This window comes from Bos indicus x Bos taurus, chromosome 18, assembly GCF_003369695.1.
Source record: "Bos indicus x Bos taurus breed Angus x Brahman F1 hybrid chromosome 18, Bos_hybrid_MaternalHap_v2.0, whole genome shotgun sequence".
NCBI lineage: Eukaryota > Metazoa > Chordata > Mammalia > Artiodactyla > Bovidae > Bos > Bos indicus x Bos taurus.
Genome location: NC_040093.1, coordinates 6,861,733 through 6,884,680, shown reverse-complemented (window position 1 = coordinate 6,884,680; position 22,948 = coordinate 6,861,733). Strand labels below are relative to the sequence as shown.

Here is a 22,948-nt window from a genome sequence, read left to right as displayed (position 1 = left end):
TCGCTTTGGTAATACACTGATCAAATGCATTTGCTACATGCATTTCATAATGGTCTCAGGGAAGGAATCAGTGAGATGAAGGGGCTGACTTCATTAGATACAATTCATTCACATCCGTGTTTCCTGGAAAAACACATAGCCTGAATTACGAAATTCAATAGTGTGTGTGAATTAGCAACAGGGAGGGTGGAAAATAATGTAAAACTAGGACATGACTCATCATGGTCAGTAGGATCAGGAAGCCCTTCCGTACATAGTCCAGCCTGTTATAAAACATAATTTTCTACCAACTGACCTTGAACAGAGTAGGCAAGATGTTAAAAGGACTGCGCTTTTCATAGGAGAGGGACAGTTACCAGGGACTGATGGTGTTCTAGGGAAAATGCATAGGAAAATGGCCATGTTCTCCATTGGATAGAAATAACTGTTGTATGTATGGTTAAAGAAGAGTTACTCTTATTTGTGGAAATGGAAGACAGCGCTGTCACAGTGTTTGTAGACCAGGACCTGGGGACTGGAGTCAATGAGAAGAAGGAAGCAGGGGACCCAAGTCTGTAGTGAAACAAGGGTGCTTTATTTGCAAAAAATGCATGTTTCTATATCTTCATACAAGGCAGCTTTAGGCAGTACAAAAATTGAGGAAAAACAAAGCCAAGCAGATAAAAATCTTGAAAGGGCCAGGAAAGCAATCCATATCCTGAGTAAGAGGGGCATAACTGAATAGATTACCTTCAAGTGAAAGGTCACTGAAGGGAGTCACTGAAAGGCATCCAAGCAGATGCTCTTTCTCATGACCTCAGTCCTGAGAACTCCGTGCAGCTCTGCTCGTTCCTGTTTCCCAGGAACTGATAAGGAATAGAGTCCTTGAGAAACACAAAAGAAGAAAATAATATATTGGATCCTTTAAAGTTGAATATCCCCTGACAGTTCTCTCTTTTTTATTTTTTCATAATTGGTGATGACTGTGGATACTTTTGTGAAAAAGGCCCTGACCAATTGAGTTTGTTTAGTTTGAACAATTTTAGTTGAAAGGCATGGGAATATTACAAATATAATCACCAGGATAATTATCAGCGTTATAGTTCCAGATCCAATACTATGTGTAATGCTTTGAAGCCATCTTCAAGGGTCTAGCGCAGATAATTGATCAGCTAGCTGTTCAGCTAAGGTTTCCAAACTGTTGGAAGAGGGTAGACTCTGAGAGAAGGTTTCAAGGATTTCCTTTTGCAACAATTGTACACGTTTCAGTTGAGTTCAGTTCAGTCGCTCAGTCGTGTCCGACTCTTTGCAACCCCGTGAATTGCAGCACTCCAGGCCTCCCTGTCCATCACCAACTCCTGGAGTTCACTCAGACTCATGTCCATCAAGTCGGTGATGCCATCCAGCCATTTCATCCTTTGTCGTCCCCTTCTCCTCCTGCCCCCAATCCCTCCTGGCATGAGGGTCTTTTCCAATGGGTCAGCTCTTCACATGAGGTTGCCAAAGTATTGGAGTTTCAGCTTTAGCTTCAGTCCTTCAATGAACACCCAGGACTGATCTCCTTTAGGATGGACTGGTTGGATCTTGCAGTCCAAGGGGCTCTCGAGTCTTCTCCAACACCACAGTTCAAAAACATCAATTCTTCGGCACTCAGCTTTCTTCACAGTCCAACTCTCACATCCATACATGACCACTGGTAAAACCATAGCCTTGATTAGAGGGAACTTTGTCGGCAAAGTATTATCTCTGCCTTTTAATATGCTATCTAGGTTGGTCATAACTTTCCTTCCAAGGAGTAAGCGTCTTTTTCTTTCATGGCTGCAGTCACCATCTGCGGTGATTTTGGAGCTCAAAAAAATAAAGTCTGACACTGTTTCCACTGTTTCCCCATCTATTTCCCATGAAGTGATGGGACAAGATGCCATGATCTTCGTTTTCTGAATGTTGAGCTTTAAGCCAACTTTTTCACTCTCCTCTTTCACTTTGATCAAGAGGCTTTTTCGTTCCTCTTCACTTTCTGCCATAAGGGTGGTGTCATCTGCATATCTGAGATTATTGATATTTCTCCTGGCAATCTTGATTCCAGCTTGTGCTTCTTCCAGCCCAGCGTTTCTCATGATGTACTCTGCATATAAGTTAAATAAGCATGGTGACAATATACAGCCTTGACAGACTCCTTTTCCTATTTGTAACCAGTCTGTTGTTCATGTCAGTTCTAACTGTTGCTTCCTGACCTGCATACAGGTTTCTCAAGAGGCAGATCAGGTGCTCTGGTAGTCCCATCTCTTTCAGAGTTTTGCACAGTTTATTGTGATCCACACAGTCAAAGGCTTTGGCATAGTCAATAAAGCAGAAATAGATGCTTTTCTGGAACTCTCTTGCTTTTTCCATGATCCAGCGGATGTTGGCAATTTGATCTCTGGTTCCTCTGCCTTTTCTAAAACGAGCTTGAACATCTGAAAGTTCTCGGTTCACGTACTGCTGAAGCCTGGCTTGGAGAATTTTGAGCATTACTTTACTTGCGTGTGAGATGAGTGCAATTGTGTGGTAGTTTGAGCATTCTTTGGCATTGCCTTTCTTTGGGATTGGAATGAAAACCGACCTTTTCCAGTCCAGTGGCCACTGCTGAGTTTTCCAAATTTTCAGGCATATTGAATGCAGCACTTTCACAGCATCATCTTTCAGGATTTGAAATAGCTCAACTGGAATTCCATCACCTCCACTAGCTTTGTTCGTAGTGATGCTTTCAAAGGCCCACTTGATCACATTCCAGGATTTCTGGCTCTAGGTGAATGATTACCATCGTGATTATCTGGGTCATGAAGCTCTTTTTTTTACGGTTCTCCTGTGTATTCTTGCCACCTCTTAGTATCTTCTGCTTATGTTAGGTGCATTCCATTTCTGTCCTTTATCGAACCCATCTTTGCATGAAATGTTCCCCTGGTATCTCTAATTTTCTGAAGAGATCTCTAGTCTTTCCCTTTCTGTTGTTTTCCTCTATTTCTTTGCATTGATCGCTGAAGAAGGCTTTCTTATCTCTCCTTGCTATTCTTTGGAACTCTGCATTCAGATGCTTATATCTTTCCTTTTCTCCTTTGATTTTCACTCTTCTTTTCAGAGCTATTTGTAAGGCCTCAGACAGCCATTTTGCTTTTTTGCATTTCTTTTCCATGGGGATGGTCTTGATCTCTGTCTCCTGTACAGTGTCACGAACCTCCATCCATAGTTCATCAGGCACTCTATCAGATCTTGTCCATTAAATCTATTTCTCATGTCCACTGTATAATCATAAGGGATTTGATTTAGGTCATACCTGAATGGTCTTGTGGTTTTCCCTACTTTCTTCAATTTCAGTCTGAATTTGGCAATAAGGAGTTCATGATCTGAGCCACAGTCAGCTCCTGGTCTTTTTCTTTTTTTTTTTTTTGCTGACTGTATAGAGTTTCTCCATCTTTGGCTGCAAAGAATATAATCAATCTGATTTCAGTGTTGACCATCTGGTGATGTCCATGTGTAGAGTCTTCTCTTGTTGTTGGAAGAGGGTGTTTGCTATGACCAGTGCGTTCTCTTAGCAAAACTCTATCAGTCTTTACCCTGCTTCATTCCGTATTCCAAGGTCAAATTTGCCTGTTACTCCAGGTGTTTCTTAACTTCCTACTTTTGCATTCCAACCCCCTATAATGAAAAGGACATCTTTTTTGGGTGTTAGTTCTGAAAGGTCTTAGAGCTCTTCATAGAACCGTTCAACTTCAGCTTCTTCAGCCTTACTGGTTTGGGCATAGGCTTGGATTACCGTGATATTGAATGGTTTGCCTTGGAAACAAACAGAGATCATTCTGTCGTTTTTGAGATTGCATCCAAGTACTGCATTTCAGCCTCTTTTGTTTACCATGATGGCTACTCCAATTCTTCCAAGGGATTCCTACCCACAGTAATAGATATAATGGTCATCTGAGTTAAATTCACCCATTCCAGTCCATTTCAGTTTGCTGATTCCTAGAATGTCGACATTCACTCTTGCCATCTCTTGTTTGACCACTTCCAGTTTGCCTTGATTCGTGGACCTGACATTCCAGGTTCCTATGCAATATTGGTCTTTACAGCATCGGACCTTGCTTCTATCACCAGTCACATCCACAGCTGGGTATTGTTTTTTCTTTGGCTCCATCCCTTTATTCTTTCTGGAGTTATTTCTCCACTGATCTCCAGTAGCATATTGGCCACCTACCAACCCAGGGAGATCCTCTTTCAGTATCCTATCATTTTGCCTTTTCATACTGTTCACGGGGTTCTCAAGGCAAGAATACTGAAGTGGTTTGCCATTCCCTTCTCCAGTGGACCACATTCTGTCAGACCTCTCCACCATGACCTGCCCATCTTGGGTGGCCCCACACAGCATGGTTTAGTTTCACTGAGTTAGACAAGGCTGTGGTCCGTGTGATTAGACTGGATAGTTGTCTGTAATTGTGGTTTCAGAGTGTCTGCCCTCTGATGCCCTCTCTCAGTGCCTACTGTCTTACTTGGGTTTCTCTTACCTTGGATGTGTAGTATCTCTTCATGACTGCTCCAGCAAAGCACAGCCGGTGCTCCTTACCTTGGATGAGGGGTATCTCCTCACGGCCACCCCTCCTGACCTTGAACAAGGAATAGCTCCTCTCGGCCCCCCTGCACCTGCTCAGCCACCACTCCTTGGCTGTAGGGTTGCTCATTTTGGCCACCGCCCTGACCTCGGGCATGGGGTAGCTCCTCTTGGCTGCCGCCCCTGACCTTGGATGTGTGGTAGCTCCTCTAGGCTGCTCCTGTGCTGTTGCAGCCTGGTGATGGAGCAGTTAGTTCCCCAACGTAGAGTCAAATCCATGCCCCCCACACACACACCTTTTCCCCCCTTTTTCCTCTGTGCTTAGTTTCACTCACTCATAGAGAGTCACATGGTGAGGTTTCAAACGTTTCAGACCTCAAGCCAGAGTTCCTGGTGCAGAATGACTGCACAGATACCTCAATTCGGAGGGCGGTGTACAGATGTGCTGCACACGACACTCGATTCAAGATGGTGGTGGCAGGCTGTACATTTAAGGAAGCGTTATTATGTGTATCTTGCAAATGCAATTTGGTTTGTTCCCAATTGTAAGCACTATGGTTGAACACAAGAGGAGTGATACAAAATTGAGTACAATTCCAACTGCAATTTAATAATACTTGTTTTTGTAAATCTATTAATTGATCTCCAGTCCATTGGATGGCTCTTTTTAAATCCTGAATTTTATCTTGAACTTTTTCATCTATCTGAACCTGTGTCCCATATACTATAAGCATCTTTAGTCCAGTTTTGAATAAAGTTTTGTGTTTGAATTGAAGTTTGTAAAGCAATGTCTGCAACAGCAGCAATGGTGTAAATGGCTATTAAACCCCAAATGCCAAGAATCAATCATCCGATGAATCACTTAGATCGTCGGAATAATTTAGTGAGTAACTGAGAGGTAAGTCTTGCCATGGGACCCTCTTTTCTTTCCAGGGTCGTTGGAGATGTACTGGCAACCACAGACTATGTCGAGATCGAAGAATCAAAAGGGATTCGGTTTTTGTTTGTTTTTTTTTGAGAAATAGAGGATTTAAGACAAGTAAACAATGTGCAATCTATACAAGTCACAGAACGTAAAGTCTTATTGAATTGTAAGTTTCCTATGGCAATAACAAAAGGAAGGGGAACACAAGCTTGTATAAAATATGAATGATTATAATGGGAGGAATAGTTACCATGACTATGACTGGTCCCTATAAACTATCCAGTCCAAGTTCCAAGTTTTTCAGTATTTGTAGCAAGTTTCCAGATGTCCCATTGTTCAGGCCCAATTCGTTTATTGAGGACAATTTGAGGGCGATGAGGTGCCATTCCGCCATCAAGCCAGCCAAGGAATTCTTTGTCCATTGAACTGTTGGTAATCTTCCATGTTACTTGAGTAACATAATCACACATAGTATTGTTAATGTCATCTGAGCAGTTAGATAACCACATACCATAGGGTCCCCAATCAACAATGGTGTAATTGGCCACAAACATTAATTTCCATGATTTAGCTTGACATCTATCTCAATAAATAGGAGTATATTTAAAATCCTTATAAGTAAACCCCTTACATTCCAACTTTTGTCCTTTTCCTAGAGTTTTGGTAGTATTGACATGGTTCTCATAAAAGGACAGGGCAGTAAACAGTCTAAACAATGTGCGGAAATTCTTTTTTGGAGGCAGGATGAAAGCCCACGTTTGTTGACTAACATTAATACATAATTCTGCTGGGCCCATGCATAAAGGAAGGATTTCATAGCCTAGAGAAATGTTAATTAATCTTTCTTCCTCAGGATGAGAGGGCCCCTCCAAGCTCCAAGGAGGAGCCATATGTACTAAGTCATTACTGGATACGACTGGTCCTATATCTGTCCATTCTACAACCTGCAATAAAGGAGGGTTAGGTATTTAAAGCCAATAAGTGTGATTAATCAAGTCAGTCTGAGCACGGGAAGGAAAAGCAAGCATAGCGACAAAAATGTTTTCAGGATTCCGAGACATTCCCTGTTGAGAAACCAGATTTTCAGCTTGATTAGTAAGGGTTTTTATCTGTCCCCAAGTAGGGAGATCATAAGATTGATGACCTCGAGTGCGGTGTGTCTTGGAAATTTTTCAAGTCGCCATGGCTTATACTGGAAACTCCTCCTCCTGGAGATTTCCCCGTTTCTTCTCTATTTTGAAATACGGTGGCTCCCCTGGGGTGGATCTTCCGAAGAGGGAGCCAACTGATTTTGTTGGGTCCATCTAGAGAAATAGAAGCATACCCCTTTTCCTGTAATATTGATTTTCCAGATTTCCATTGTTTAGTCAACCTGTCTTGATACCAAATGGGCAGAGGAAGGGAGGTATCTATCCTTCAATGCTTTGAAACGATTTTCTCTTTTGTCAAAATATCTCCTTGCGGTAAGTTTAAAAAATTTAAAACAAATAAAGCTGTATTAACAATAGTTACAGGATTAAAGAATATACTGCATTGGAATCTAGTAAAGTCTGCTCTGGATAAGTGTCAGGGGACCTTCAACTTTAAGGGATCCAATATGTTGCATTTTCTTTCTTTGTGTGCCGTTTCTCAAGGACTCTGTTCCTTACCAGTGCCTGGAATACAGGATCGAGCAGCGCTGCATGCAGTTCTCAGGACTGAGATCATGGGAAAGACCACCTGCTTGGATTCCCTTCAGTGACTCTCTTCAGTGATGTTTTACTTACAGGACTATCCATTTTGTTGCAGCTGATGGAATTTCATTCTTAATGGCTGAGTAATCATTTTATTGAAGACATATAAGCATGCATTTCTGCAAATAAGGTACCCTTGTTTCACTGGAGACTTGGGTGCCTCGCGTCTTTGTTTTCTTTGCCTTCTTTTCATAGACTCCAGTCCCCAGGTACCCGTCTGTAAAGACCATAACAAGTGGTGCCCTAACAGGGACCTGGAGAATGCCCTTGTGAAGCGGACGGAGTGACTGTGGACCTACAGAGGTTGGTAAGTGCGAGGATATGGGACAAACGGCTGGAAAGACCCACCACTTTTCTACTTCATCATTTATTTAAAGTTCAGGGACTTTTGGTTTCACATTAGCGAATAGAGGCTTATCTCCAAACAGTGGTTGAACATAATCCCTGGTTCCCTGATGAAGGCAATTTCAATTTAGAAATTTGGAACCAGATTAAAGAGAATGTTAAACGAGCTTCAAGACAGGGAAAAACTATTCCAATAGATTTCTGGCCCATATGGGCTCTTATTAAAGCTGTGATTCTGCCATTTCAAGGTAATTCTAGCCTCCCCCCGATATTTGACAACAGGCGGAACACTTGTTACATGAATATGAATTAGATGATGAAACTTTACAAAAGGCTCAATTAGAACAACATAAAATATTTCAAAATTTCCCCACCAACCCTGCCCCAAGTGCTCCTCGTTTAATACAAAGTAAATTGCAAAACAGTTTCTTGGTTGTATTAGACTTCACTTACCTCTAGAGTTTTTTATACTCCCTTCTCTCCATTCCCCGATGGGACTTCTTGCCCAAGAAGAACACCCGATAGAATGGATCTATACCCATTTTAGAAGGACAAGGTCACTTACGCCCTATCTTGATTTGATTGCTTTAATAATTATCAATGGGAGAAATAGAACTAAGACTAATTGGCTCCAATCCTCATAAAAATTGTAATACCTGTTAATAAATATCAATTCGAGAATGCACTACAAACTTCTACTGATTTCCAAATAGCCTTTCTGGAACATTTTAGAGAAATTTCATTTCATTATCCTTCTAAAAAACTCTGAAATTTCTTCAAAACTACTGAATCATCTCTCGCGTTGTCACATCACAACCTATACCTCAAACTGATGTTTTCTATACAGATGGGACCAAAAACACCAAAGCCTAATTCTGGCCTCTCAAAGAATATAAAGTCTTTTATACTAAATTTTTTGTGGGCTCCAAAATCACTGCAGATGGTGATTGCAGCCATGAAATTAAATGATGTTCACTCCTTGGAAGGAAAATTATGACCTACCTAGATAGCATATTAAAAAGCAGAGACATTACTTTGCCAACAAAGGTCATCTAGTCAAGGCTATGGTTTTTCTAGTGGTCATGTATGGATGTGAGAGTTGGACTGTGAAGAAAGCTGAGCGCTGAAGAATTGATTGTTTTGAACTGTGGTGTTGGAGAAGACTCTTGAGAGTCCCTTGGACTGCAAGGAGATCCAACCAGTCCATCCTAAAGGAGATCAGTCCTGGGTGTTCATTGAAGGACTGATGCTGAAGCTGAAACTCCAATACTTTGGCCACCTCATGCGAAGACTTGACTCATTGTAAAGATTCTGATGCTGGGAAGGATTGGGGGCAGGAAGAGAAGGGGACAACAAAGGATGAGATGGCTGGATGACATCACCAACTCGATGGACATGAGTTTGAGTGAACTCCAGGAGGTGGTGATGGACAGGGAGGCCTGTCGTGCTGCAGTTCATGTGATCGCAGTCAGACACGACTGAGCAACTCAACTGAACTAAATTTCATTCTGCTCAACAAAACGAATTATATACTCTTATTCAAGTTATTCACCTACATCCTTACCCAATTAATATAGTCTCTGACTCCCTATACTCAGTTTTTATATTAGGAAATATAGAAACCTCTATTATAAATTACAGTGAACCTATTATTCAACAACTTTTTCTCGAACTAGAGTCTCTTATTAGGGACTGCACTTCCCCCATTTATATTACCCATATTTGAACACATTCCTGCCTTCCCGGCCCTATGACTCATGGTAATGAACAAGCTGATAAACTTGTTTCTTTTGCTACTCCTGAGGAACAACATGCTCTATTGTACAATAATCCTGGCTCCTTAAACCAAATTTAGAAAAATCCCATACCGCCATGCTAAAGAAATCATTAATAATTACTATACTTATAGACCCCTACATCTTAGACCCATTGCACATGGTGTTAATCCTCGAGGATTACAAACCAATCAATTATGGCAAATGGATGTAACTCATTGCCCTGAACGTTCCCATCTTGTTTCCTACATGTCTGTATTGACACAAATTCTTCTTTTATATGGGACACATCTCTTTGAGTTGAGGCTGCACAGCACGTCATAACCCACCTATTAGCTTGTTTTGCAATAATAGGAACTCCTAACTCTATAAAAACAGACAATGGCCCTGCCTATACTTCTAGGCAATTCAAACAATTTTTACAATCATTTTCTATTAAACATATTACAGACATTCCTTACAATCCACAAGCACAGGGCATAGTTGAATAAGCACATCACACACTGAAACTACAAATAAAAAATTTTTTTAAGGGGGAATACACAGGAAATTTCTATCTTCCTTATCCAGAGCAGATTTTACTAGATCTCAACACTATATATTCTCTGATCCTATAACTATTGTTAATACAGCTTTGTTTTAAATTTTTTAAACTTACCGCAAGGAGATTTCTTGACACAAGCAGAAAAACATTTCAAGGAATTGAAGTATACCTGTCTTCTGAAACTCCAGTACTTTGGCCACCTCATGCGAAGAGTTGACTCATTGGAAAAGACTCTGATTAGGGGCAGGAGGAGAAGGGGACGACAGAGGATGAGATGGCTGGATGGCATCATTGACTCGATGGACGTGAGTCTGGGTGAACTCTGGGAGTTGGTGATGGACAGGGAGGCCTGGCGTGCTGTGATTCATGGGGTCGCAAAGAGTCGGACACGACTAAGCGACTGAACTGAACTGAACTGAAAGCAATGGAAATCTGGGAAAGGAATCTTTCAGGAAAAGGGGTATGCTTGTATTTCTCCAGATGGATCCAACGAACTCAACTGGCTTCCGCTTCGGAAGATCTGCCCCAGGGGAGCCTCCGGTGTTCAACATAAAGACGAAAAGACAAAACCCCAGGGATGAAAAAATTCCAACACAGGCCATGGCGGCTCTAAAAATCTCCAAGAAGCACCGCCCTCGACGTCATCGACCTCAAGATCTCCTTATTTGGGGACAAATAAAAACCCTTACTAATCAAGCTGAAAATCTGGTTTCTCAATAGGGAATGCCTTAGAATCCAGAAAATATTTTTGTTGCTATGCTTGCTTTGCTTGCCTTTGCCTCCCCTGCTCAAGTTGAATTAATTAATCATACTTACTGGGCCTATCATAAGAAACGCTGGACTGGAAGAAACATAAGCTGGAATCAAGAGTGCCAGGAGAAATATCAATAACCTCAGATATGCAGATGACACCATCCTTATGGCAGAAAGTGAAGAGGAACTAAAAAGCCTCTTGATGAAACTGAAAGTGGAGAGTGAAAAAGTTGGCTTAAAGCTCAACATTCACAAAACGAAGATCATGGAATCTGGTCCCATCACTTCATGGCAAATAGTTGGGGAAACAATGGAAACAGTGAGACACTATTTTTTGGGCTCCAGATCACTGAAGATGGTGACTGCAGCCATGAAATTAAGACACTTGCTCCTTGGAAGGAAAGTTATGACCAACCTAGATAGCATATTGAAAAGCAGAGACATTACTTTGCCAACAAAGGTTCGTCTATTCATGGCTATGGTTCTTCCAGTGGTCATGTATGGATGTGAGATTTGGACTGTGAGGAAGGCTGAGCGCCGAAGAATTGATGCTTTTGAACTGTGGTGTTGGAGAAGACTCTTGAGAGTCCCTTGGACTGCAAGGAGATCCAGCCAGTCCATTCTGAAGGAGATCAGCCCTGGGATTTTTTTGGAAGGAATGATACTAAAGCTGAAACTCCAGTACTTTGGCCACCTCATGCGAAGAGTTGACTCATTGGAAAAGACTCTGATGCTGGGAGGGATTGGGGGCAAGAGGAGAAGGGGACGACAAAGGATGAGATGGCTGGATGGCATCACTGATTCGATGGAGGTGAGTCTCAGTGAACTCCGGGAGTTTGTGATGGACAGCGAGGCCTGGCATGCTGCGATTCATGGGGTCGCGAAGAGTTGGACACAAGTGAGCGACTGATCTGATCTGATCTGACTGGGCCTATATATACAACCCCCCTTTACTGCAGGTTGTAGAATGAACAGATAAAGAACCAATCTTATCCACCAGTGACTCAGTACATAGGCCTCCTCCTCAGAGCTTGGAGGGGCCCTTTCATCCTGAGGATGAAGGGAGACTAATTTTTCTCTCGAGTATGAAGTCCTTCCTCTATGCATGAGTCCAGCAGAATTATACATTAACGTTAGCCGACAAACATGGGCTTTCATTCTGCTTCCAAAGAAGAACTTTGCTTGGACTGTTTACTGCCCTTTCTCTCTATGAGAACCATGTCAACACTACTGAAACGCTAGGAAAAGGACAAAAATCATTATGCAAAGGGTTTACATATAAGAACTTTAAATACACTCCTGTTCATTGGGACAGATGTCAAGCTAAATCAGGGAAATTAATGTTTGGGGCCAATTACACCATTGTTGATTCGGGATCCCATGGTATGTGGTTGTCTAACTGCTCAGATGATATTAACAGCACTGTATGTGATTATGCTACTCAAGTAGCATAGAAGGTTATGCTACGATGGAACATTACCATGACAAAGGACTTCTTGGCTGGCTTGACGGTGGAATGGCACCCCCTCACCCTTGATTCGTCCTCAATAAACAGATTAGGCCTGAACAATGGGACATCTGGAAACTTGCCCTGAGCACCGAAGAACTTGGAACTTGGAGTGGATATTTCATGGGGACCAGCTGTAGTCATAGTAACTATTCCTTTTGTTATAATCTTTCATATTTCATACAAGCTTGTGTCCCCCTTCCTTTTGTTATAGCTATAGGGAACTTGCAGTTTAATAAGACTTTACGTCCTGTGACTTGTATAGATTGCAGATTGTATAATTGTCTTAATTCCTGTGTTTCTTTGAAAAACGTATCTCTTTTGATTCTTTGATCTCGACGTAATCTATGGTTGCCAGTAGATCTCCAACGACCGTGGGAAGAGGGTCCTATGGCAAGACTTGCCTCCCTGCTACTTACTAAATTACTTCAATGATCTAAACGATTCATTGGATGGTTAATTCTTGGCATTTGGGGATTAATAGCTATTTGCACTACTATCACTGTTGCAGACATTGCTTTACAAACCTGAATTCAAACACACACCTTTATTCAAAATTGGACCAAAGATGCTTATACTATGTGGACCACTCAGGCGCAGATAAATGAGGAAGTTCAAGATGAAATACAGGAAATAAAAACAGCCATCCAATGGGTCAGAGATCAATTAATAGATTTACAAAAACAAGTTATACTAAAATTTGACTGGAATTCTACTCAATTTTGTATTACCCCTATTTGGTTCAACTATAGTGCCTACTATTGGGAACAAATCAAATTTCATTTGCAAGATATACATGATAATCCTTCCTTAAATGTACAATTACTACAAAAGGAAATCTTTGAAACCTTCTCTAAGAGTCTACCCTCTTCCAACAGTTTGAAAACCTTAGCTGAACAGCTAGCTGATCAATTATCTGGGCTAGACCCTCGAGGATGGTTTCAAAGCATTACACATAGTATTGGATCTGGAACTGTAATGCTGACAATTATCCTGGTGATTATATTTGTAGTATACCAAAGCCTTTCAACTAAAATTGTTCAAACTAAACAAATTCAATTGGTCAGAGCCTTTTTCACAAAAGTATCCACAGTCACCCCCAATTATGAAAAAATAATAAAGGGGGGAATTGTTAGGGGATGTTCTACTTTAAGGAATCCAGTATGTTGTTTTTTCTTCCTTTGTGTGCCATTTCTCAAGGACTCTCTGTTCCTTATCAGTTCTGGGAAACAGGAACGAGCAGAGCTGCATGCAGTTCTCAGAACTGAGATCATGGGAAAGAGCACCTGCTTGGATTCCCTTTAGTGACTCCCTTCAGTGACTCTCTTCAGTGACCTTTTATTTACAGGACTATCCATTTTGTTGCAACTCATGGAATTTCATTCTTAATGGCTGAGTAATCATTTTATTGAAGATATATAAACACGCGTTTCTGCAAATAAAGTACGCTTGTTTCACTCGAGATTTGGGTGTCCCACATCCTTCTTTTCTTCGCCTTCTTTTCATCTACTCCAGTCCCCAGGTCCCGGTCTGTAAAGACCATAACAGATAAGGAAAATAGACATGTTCCTGTGTATTCCCCTTTTTAAAATTTTTTTTATTTGTAGTTTCAGTGTGTGATGTGCTCGTTCAACTATGCCCTGTGCTTGTGGATTATAAGGAATATCTGTAATATGTTTAATAGAAAATGATTGTAAAAATTGTTTGAATTGCCTAGAAATATAGGTAGGGCCATTGTCTGTTCTTATAGAACTAGGTGTTCCCATTATTGTAAAGCAAGTTACTGCCGCTGCTGCTGCTAAGTCACTTCAGTCGTGTCCGACTCTGTGTGACCCCATAGACGGCAGCCCACCAGGCTCCCCCGTCCCTGAGATTCTCCAGGCAAGAACACTGGAGTGGCAAGTTAATAGGTTAGTAATAACATGTTGTGTAGTTTCACCTTGGGGAGGTGTGGCCCATATAAAAGAAAAACTCGTACCGATTGAGATATGTAAGAAGGAAGAGGGAGAAAGTTCAGGGCAATGAGTTACATCCATTTGCCATAGTTCATTGGGTTGTAATCCTCGAGGATTGATACTTTGTGCAATGGGTCGAAGATGTAAGGGCCTTCAAGTAGAGCAATTATTAATGATTTCTTTAGCATGTCGGTATGGAATTTTCCAAATTTGATGTAATGAGCCAGCATTATTGTGTAATAGAGCATGATGCTCTTCAGGAGTAGCAAGAGAGAGAAGTTTATCAGTTTGTCATTACCATGAGCCATAGGGCCAGGAAGACAAGAATGTGTTTGAATACAGGTAATATAAATAGGGGAAGTGTGGTTCTTAACAGTAGATTGTAGTTCAAGAAAAAGTGGTTGGATAATAGAATGATTAGAATTTATGGTAGAAGTTTCTATATTTCTTAATACAAAAACTGAATATAAGGAGTCAGAAACTATATTAATAGAATAAGTATGTATGTGAATAACGTGAATGAGAGCATATGATTCGATTTGTTGAGCAGAGTGAAATTTAGTATAAAAGACATTATATTCTTTGAGAGATCAGAATGAGGCTTTGGTGTTTTTAGTCCCATCTATATGCATTCTCAAATTGATATTTATTAATAGGTACTACAATTTTATGAGGATTGGGGCCAATTATAGCCTTAGCTCTATTTCTTCCATTGATAATGATTAGAGTGATCAAGATAAGAGTGTAAGTGACCTTGTCCCTCTGAAATGGGTATAGATCCATTCTATTGGGTATGCTTGTTGGGTAAGAAGTCCTGTGGGAGAATGGGGAGAGGGGAGTATAAATAATTCTAGAGGTAAATCAAGTCTAACACGAGTAAGAAATTGTTTTTGCAATTTAGTTTGTATTAAACAGAGTTTTTCTTGTGCCTCTTGTTAAAGTGAACGAGGGCTATTTAAATCCGGATCTCTTTTTAAAGTGTTAAATAAATTAGTTAGTTGATAATTTGTAATGTCTAAAGAGGGTATAATCCAATTTATATCGCCTAAAAGTTTTTGAAAATCATTCAAGGTTGATAGTTTATTAACATAAATCTGTATTAGTTGGGGAGTAATATGTTGTCTATTAACAAATCTTACATAATAGTAAGGTGTAGATGTTTGAATCTTTTCAGGGGCTTTGATTAATTTAGAAGCTTTTAAGCATTGTTGAGCTATGTCAAACATCTGTTGAGTTTCTAAAATAGATGGAGCTGAAAACAATGTATCATCAATATAATGAATAACAAGAAAGTCAGGAAATTGTTTTCTCACAGGCAAGGGCTTTGGCTACATAATTTTGACACATGGTGGGAGAATTCATCATTCCTTGAAGCAACACAGTCCATTGATAACGTTTATGAGGCCCAATATGATTATGATAAGGAAGAAAGAAAGCAAATCTCTCGGTCTAGAGGGTGTAAAAGTATAGTAAAAAAGCAATCCAGTAAATCTATAATAATAATATTCCAGTTTTGAGGAGTAAGTGGTAAGTGATGGAATTCCTAGTTGTAATGCACCCATAGGTTTCATAGATGTATTAACTTTTCGAAGATCTGTTAAAAGACGCCATTTGCCAGATTTCTTTTTTATTACAAAAATGGGAGAATTCCAAGGGGAACAAGATTCCTCAATATGTTTTAATTTCAATTGTGTATCTATAAGTTCCTTAGCAGCCTCTTTGTCTTTTGCAAGGGGCCACTGCTCTGTCTAAATAGGCTTATCATTTTTCCAAGTTATTTTAATAATTGTATTGTTTGTTAAATGAGCGGTGGCCCAAAGGAAAAATGTGGAATGTATATTTGAGTTTGCCATTGCATAAGTAAATGTCTTCCTATTAAATTAAGGGGTGCATCCATCACATAAGGTCGTAATGTTGCAGGCTGGCCTTCTGGTCCCTCATATATAAACCTCTTGTATTTTGGTTTGAGAAATCCCTTCAATTTGCTGAGAAATTTCCTGTATAGGCCAAGATTTAGGCCACAAATGTTTGGAAATAATGGTAATATCAGATCCAGTATCAAGAAGACCAGAAAATCTTTTGCCATTAATTTTCATATTTATATTTGGTCGTGCACATTCAAATACTGTTGATGTCCATAAGGATTGCTTTTCATCTGTACCACCAAATCCACCTGTCCTTATACCATTAGAGAAGTTAATAGAAATGTAAGGTAAAAGAAGTAATTGGGCAATTTTGTCCCCCTTTTTGAATTGTCATAGTATCTGAGATGACATCATACTTTGAAATTTTTTTTTATAATCTGAATGAATTATTTCAGGGTGGATAGCCATTTCTTTAGAAGTCAGACTAGATTGGCCAAGTATAAGGCCAAAGGTTTGTGGGGGTAGGGGTCCATAAAGTCTGGTAGGTATTCTAGAAGGGACTGCTTGAGGAAAGAGAAGAAAATCATTTAGGGCTGGTATATTGATGGCAGCATTGCTGGATGTTGAAGGTTTGAGGGAAAAGATGGCGATTGCCCCTGGTTTTTGTTGATGGGGACCCACCCGGGGAGTCCCCATCTTTGAATTTCCTGAAATAGGGTTCTCTTCAACATCATACTTAGATCGATATTTTTAGCCCAATGTACCCCTTTATGACATTGAGGGCAGACTCCTGGAGGTTTTTTAGTAGTTTTAATTTTTTCTGTGTGTTTTTTTAGGGCAGTTCTTTTTTAAATGGCTCTTATCTCCACAAACAAAACATCCTTCATTCCCCTTTTTAAAGGCAGCAGCCATTGCTTCAGCTAACATTTGCATTGTCTGAGTTTCTGATCCTAAGTTGCGACAAGCCTTCGAATAATAACATTCCCGGTCTCACGAATCGGAGTGATGGCTCTTTAACACTCCTGATTCGCATTCTCATATGCAAGTAGTTTTTCTAATTGCACTCTTGTCTCTTCTCCGTCAACATTATGGGAGATAGCAAATTCCAGTCTACTTAAAAAATCACCATAGGCTTCATTCAGATCAGATCAGTCGCTCAGTTGTGTCCGACTCTTTGCGACCCCATGAATCACAGCACGCCAGGCCTCCCTATCCAACACCAACTCCCGGAGTTCAATGAGACTCACATCCATCGAGTCAGTGATGCCATCCAGCCATCTCATCCTCTGTCGTCCCCTTCTCCTCTTGCCCCCAATCCCTCCCAGCATCAGAGTCTTTTCCAATGAGTCAACTCTTCGCATGAGGTGGCCAAAGTACTGGAGTTTCAGCTTTAGCATCATTCCTTCCAAAGAAATCCCAGGGCTGATCTCCTTCAGAATGGACTGGTTGGATCTCCTTGCAGTCCAAGGGACTCTCAAGAGTCTTCTCCAACACCACAGTTCAAAAGCATCAATTCTTCGGCGCTCAGCCTTCTTCACAGTCCAACTCTCACATCCATACATGACCACAGGAAAAACCATAGCCTTGACTAGACGAACTTTTGTTTAGCAAAGTAATGTCTCTGCTTTTGAATATGCTATCTAGGTTGGTCATAACTTTCCTTCCAAGGAGTAAGCGTCTTTTTATTTCATGGCTACAGTCACCATCTGCAGTGATTTTGGAGCCCAGAAAAATAAAGTCTGACACTGTTTCCACTGTTTCCCCATCTATTTCCATGAAGTGATGGGACCGGATGCCATGATCTTCATTTTCTGAATGTTGAGCTTTAAGCCAACTTTTTCACTCTCCACGTTCACTTTCATCAAGAGGCTTTTTAGTTCCTCTTCACTTTCTGCCATAAGGGTGGTGTCATCTGCATATCTGAGGTTACTGATATTTCTCCCGGCAATCTTGATTCCAGCTTGTGTTTCTTCCAGCCCAGCGTTTCTCATGATATACTCTGCATATAAGTTAAATAAACAGGGTGACAGTATACAGCCTTGATGTACTCCTTTTCCTATTTGGAACCAGTCTGTTGTTCCATGTCCAGTTCTAACTGTTGCTTCCTGACCTGCATAAAAATTTCTCAAGAGGCATGTCAAGTGGTCTGGTATTCCCATCTCTTTCAGAATTTTCCACAGTTTCTTGTGATCCACACAGTCAAAGGCTTTGGCATAGTCAATAAAGCAGAAATAGATGTTTTTCTGGAACTCTCTTGCTTTTTCCATGATCCAGCGGATGGTGGCAATTTGATCTCTGGTTCCTCTGCCTTTTCTAAAACCAGCTTGAACATCAGGAAGGTCACGATTCACATATTGCTGAAGCCTGGCTTGGAGAATTTTGAGCATTACTTTACTAGCGTGAGATGAGTGCAATTGTGCGGTAGTTTGAGCATTCTTTGGCATTGCCTTTCTTTGGGATTGGAATGAAAACTGCCCTTTTCCAGTCCTGTGGCCACTGCTGAGTTTTCCAAATGTGCTGGCACATTGAGTGCAGCACTTTCACAGCATCATCTTTCAGGATTTGGAATAGCTCAACTGGAATTCTATCACCTCCACTAGCTTTGTTTGTAGTGATGCTTTCTAAGGCCCACTTGACTTCACATTCCAGGATGTCTGGCTCTAGGTCAGTGATCACACCATCGTGATTATCTGGGTCGTGAAGATCTTTTTTGTACAGTTTTTCTGTGTATTCTTGCCATCTCTTCTTAATATCTTCTGCTTCTGTTAGGCCTATACCATTTCTGTCCTTTATCGAGCCCATCTTTGCATGAAATATTCCTTTGGTATCTCTGATTTTCTTGAAGAGATCTCTAGTCTTCATTAGGCTTCATTAGGCCCTTGTAATATCTTTGTGTAGTTACTTTTAGGTCCCCCTTAAGGAGTAATTCGATCCCAGGCTTCAAGGGCAACTTCTTTCAATTGCTCATGCAACAAAGGAGGGCATTGTATCTGAGCTTTCACCAAATTAAATTGCCCCATACTGGTTAACATTTTAAAAATAATTTGGTTTTGGGGAGTGCCAGCTCGAGCGTTAGAATTGGCATGATCTCGGGTCACATCATGAAACCACATTATCCATTGAAGATATTTTTCTGGTTTAAGAAGAGCTTTTCTCAACATTCACCAATCATAAGGAATAAAATTTCCAATAGAAGATGCCATAGCATTTAGAAGTTCTTTTGTAAAAGGTGAATGAGGGCCGTACATAGTTACAGCCTTTTTCATCTGTTGCATGTGAAAAAAATCAATGCCTTCGTATTGTGGTGTTAGTTGCCCTTGAGCATAAACATTTCCTAACACAGGAAAGGCAAAAAGATCATCGGCCTCAGAGACTTGAGATTGCAAAGCCAGTAAACCAGAAAGCCTTTGTCGTGAAGGAGAATGAGTGGATCATCTGTTTTCATAAATATAAGTGTGTGTTAGGGACTATCATTGTCATCAAAAGAAGCATTGTTGGCTTTAGGGTCAAAGAGAGCATCAGAAGAATCATCGTCAGATTAATTTTGTCCTCTAATTGAGGGGACCTTCAGTTTCGTGCCCATTACAAGAGGAGGAGGAGGAGTGCTTGGGACAGCCAGAGCAGGGATTGTGGGAAAGTTTTGAAACATTTTATGTTTCTGTAATTGGGCCTTCTGTAAAGTCTTATCATCTAATTTATATTCGTATAATGAGCATTCCGCTTGTAGACAAATACCAGGGGGGCTAGAACTGCCTTGAAATGGCAAGATCACGGCTTTAATGAGGGCCCACAAGGGCCAGAAATTTATTGGAATATTTTCTCCCCGTCTTGCAGCTTGTTCAACATTTTCTTTAACCCAGTTCCAAATTTCTAAATTGAAACTGCCTTCATCAGGGAACCAGGGATTATATTTAACCACTGTTTGGAGATAAGGCTCTATCTGTTAACACAAAACTGAAAGTCCTTGAACCTTAAATAAATGATAAAGCAGAAAAGTGGTGGGGCTTTCCAGCCATTTGTCCTATAACCCTGCACTTACCGACCTCCATAGGTCCTAACAGTCACTCCATCCGCTTGCCTAGGGCATTCACTAGGTCCCTGTTCAGGCGCCACTTGTCACGGTCTTTGTAGACGGGGACCTGGGGACTGGAGTCAACGAGAAGAAGGACGCAGGGAACCCAGGTCTCGAGTGAAACAAGGGTGCTTTATTTGCAGAAACGTATGTTTCTATATCTTCATACAGGGCAGCTTTAGGCAGTAAAATAATTGAGGAAAAACAAAGCCAAGCAAATAACAATCTTCAAAGGGCCAGAAAGCATTCCATATCCTGAAGAAGAGGGGCATAACTGAATAGATTACCTTTAAGTAAAAGGTCACTGGAGGGAGTCACTGAAAGGAGTGCAAGCAGGTGCCCTTTCTCATGATCTCAGTCCTGAGAACTGCGTGAAGCTTTGCTCATTCCTAATTTCCAGGAACTGGTAAGGAATAAGAGTTCTTGAGAAACGGGACACACAAAAAGAAAATAACATATTGGATCCCTTAAAGTTGAACGTCCCCTGACACAGAGCAATTATTTTGAACATCAAATTTGATTGGAACCAGGATAATATGTGTATGTGTATGTGTATGAATCACATTTAACAGCTGTCATTACCATTTGCTACTGTTGTATTCAAAGAACTACATTGTGAATGTATCAAGGTTTCCTGTTTCCATGAATACAATATAAACACTTCTGAAACAGCCCTGGATGAATTGTGTTTATTCCATCAACAGTTTTATCTCACTTCAGTACTTTATAACAGCAGCTAAGAAGGCAGCATTAGGCTCTCAGGTTTAAATAAATATAGAACAATTTCTTGTCACTATGGAATCAAACAACATGAAATTTGGAGGTTACATAGTCAAAATTTTTAACTAAAGTTACTCTCTTTACACTCTATAGCAGAGCATTCATATGACTGTAATCCAAATAGCACAGCAGTGCATTTTAGACTGACTCCTATTAATGTGCAAAAATTGCATCAAATAAACTTGAAGGTTTAATTTGCTTTTTCTTTTTTTTTTTATTTTTGGCTGTGCTGTTGCTGCGTGTAAGCTTTCTCTAGTTGCTGTGAGTGTTGGCTTTTCTTGTTGGGGAGCACAGTCTCTAGATGCGAGGACTCAGTAGTTGCAGCTCACAGGCTCTAAAGCATGGACTCAGTAGCTGCAGCACATGCTGTTAATTGCCCTGTGGTATGTGGAATCTTCTCAGACCAAGGATGGAACCTGTATCCTCTGCATTGAAAGGCGGATTCTTAACCACTGAACCATTGGGGAAGTCCCTAATTAGCTTTATTGAATGATTGATGCATTGGGCAGAATTCAACCTGGTAAATGGGTGTACCAAGGAGCCTGACACAGTGGACAGTCTCAGGATGTTGAGGGTATTTTCATGTGCATTTTGATTATGTATCTATTACAGATTTTTGGCTTGTCCTTACTATGAAGTTTTTATTTAGATATGGGCTCTTGGTGTTTCTTAGACTTGGGTGACTGTTTCCTTTCCCAGGTTAGAGTGGTTTCAGCTGTTTTCTCCTCCTAAGATCTTTCCTGTCTTCTTCTGGGACTCCTACAGGGCAACTACTAATGGCTTCTTATCCCAGATATCTCTTTAAATGTCCTGCTTTTATTATTTTTTATTCTGTTCAGTAGTGGTGATTTTCAGTGCTTTTTCTTCTAGCTCACTGATGTGTTTTCTGCCTCATTTAGCCTGTTCTGATTCATTTTAGTTTCTGTTTTTGGGGTTTTTGGGTTTTTGTTTGTTTGTTTGTTTGTTTTCATTTACTATATTCCTCAGTTCTGTTTCGTTGGTTGTTATATTTTCTAAGTCTTCGCTAAAGACTTCTCATTTCTCAGGTCGTGCATTCTTCTCCCAAGTTCTTTGATCATGTTTACTACCATTACTCTGAACTCTTTCAGGTAGATTGTCTATCTCCACATTACTTAGTTCTTCTGGGGTTTTGTCTTGTTCTTCCCTCTGAAACATATCCCTCTGTCACCTCGTTTTGTGTAAATTTCTACTTGTACTTTAATCTATCTGGTAGTGTAGTTACGTTTCTTGACCTTGGAGAAGTGGCCCCCTGCAGAAGATATCCCAGGCATCCTTCTTCCGATCCAAGGGCCATAGGACATCTAATCCCAGGGTGGTGTCCACGTGTATTTGTGGACTCGGTTTTCAAGCTGTGGGACTCTACTTTTCTTTCTTTTGGTGGCCGCCCTCTAATGTGAAGAGCTGATTTATTGGAAAAGACCCTGATGCTGAGAAAGATTGAGGACAGGAAGATAAAGGGGCGACAGAGAACTAGAGGTTTGGATGACATCACCGACTCAATGGATAGGAGTTTGAGCAAACTCCAGGAGATGTTGAAGGACAGGGAAGCCTGGCGTGCTGCAGTCCATCAGGTCACAAAGAGTCGAACACGACTGAGTGGCTGAACAACAACACTGCTGGGTGAGGCTGGTCTGGAGGCTTGTGCCTGCACAGTGGTGGTTAGAACTGGGTCTTCACACTTTTGTGGTTAGAGTTTGTCGAAAGGCATGTGTACAGGAAGCCTTTGGACATCCTGTCTGCTGATGGTTAGGGTCGCATCCTGGCCCTTTCATCCTTTGGCCTTAGGGGTCCCATTTCTGTAGCCTACAGGTTCTGAGTGGAGCCAGTGTCAGGCCAAGATGGAGACCTCACGCAGAGGAGTGCTCTCTCATAGTTCTGCCTTCAGGATCTGTGTCCCCTCGGTGAGCCACAGCCCACCCCCTACCCCCCGGGGATCCTTCAAGACCAGCAGGCAGCTCTCACCATCCAGGATCCTAGCAAAAGATTGTGTTTTGCCCTTCATCTCAGCTTCCCCTCAGTGTGCATGAGGCTTCGTCTGCACCTGTTAAGAGTGAAGTCTCTGTTTTCCCCATTCCTGTCAGACTCCTGCAGTCAGGGCCCACTGGTCTTCAGACG

At 41.0% G+C, this 22,948-nt stretch overlaps 1 protein-coding gene across 1 annotated transcript in view; it reads left to right on the top strand.

The window, feature by feature from the left end:
* LOC113875574 (zinc finger protein 665-like) overlaps nt 1-22,948 on the top strand; it is a 58,967-nt gene that overhangs the window by 34,923 nt on the left and 1,096 nt on the right. The gene's annotated exons all lie outside the window — the stretch shown is intronic.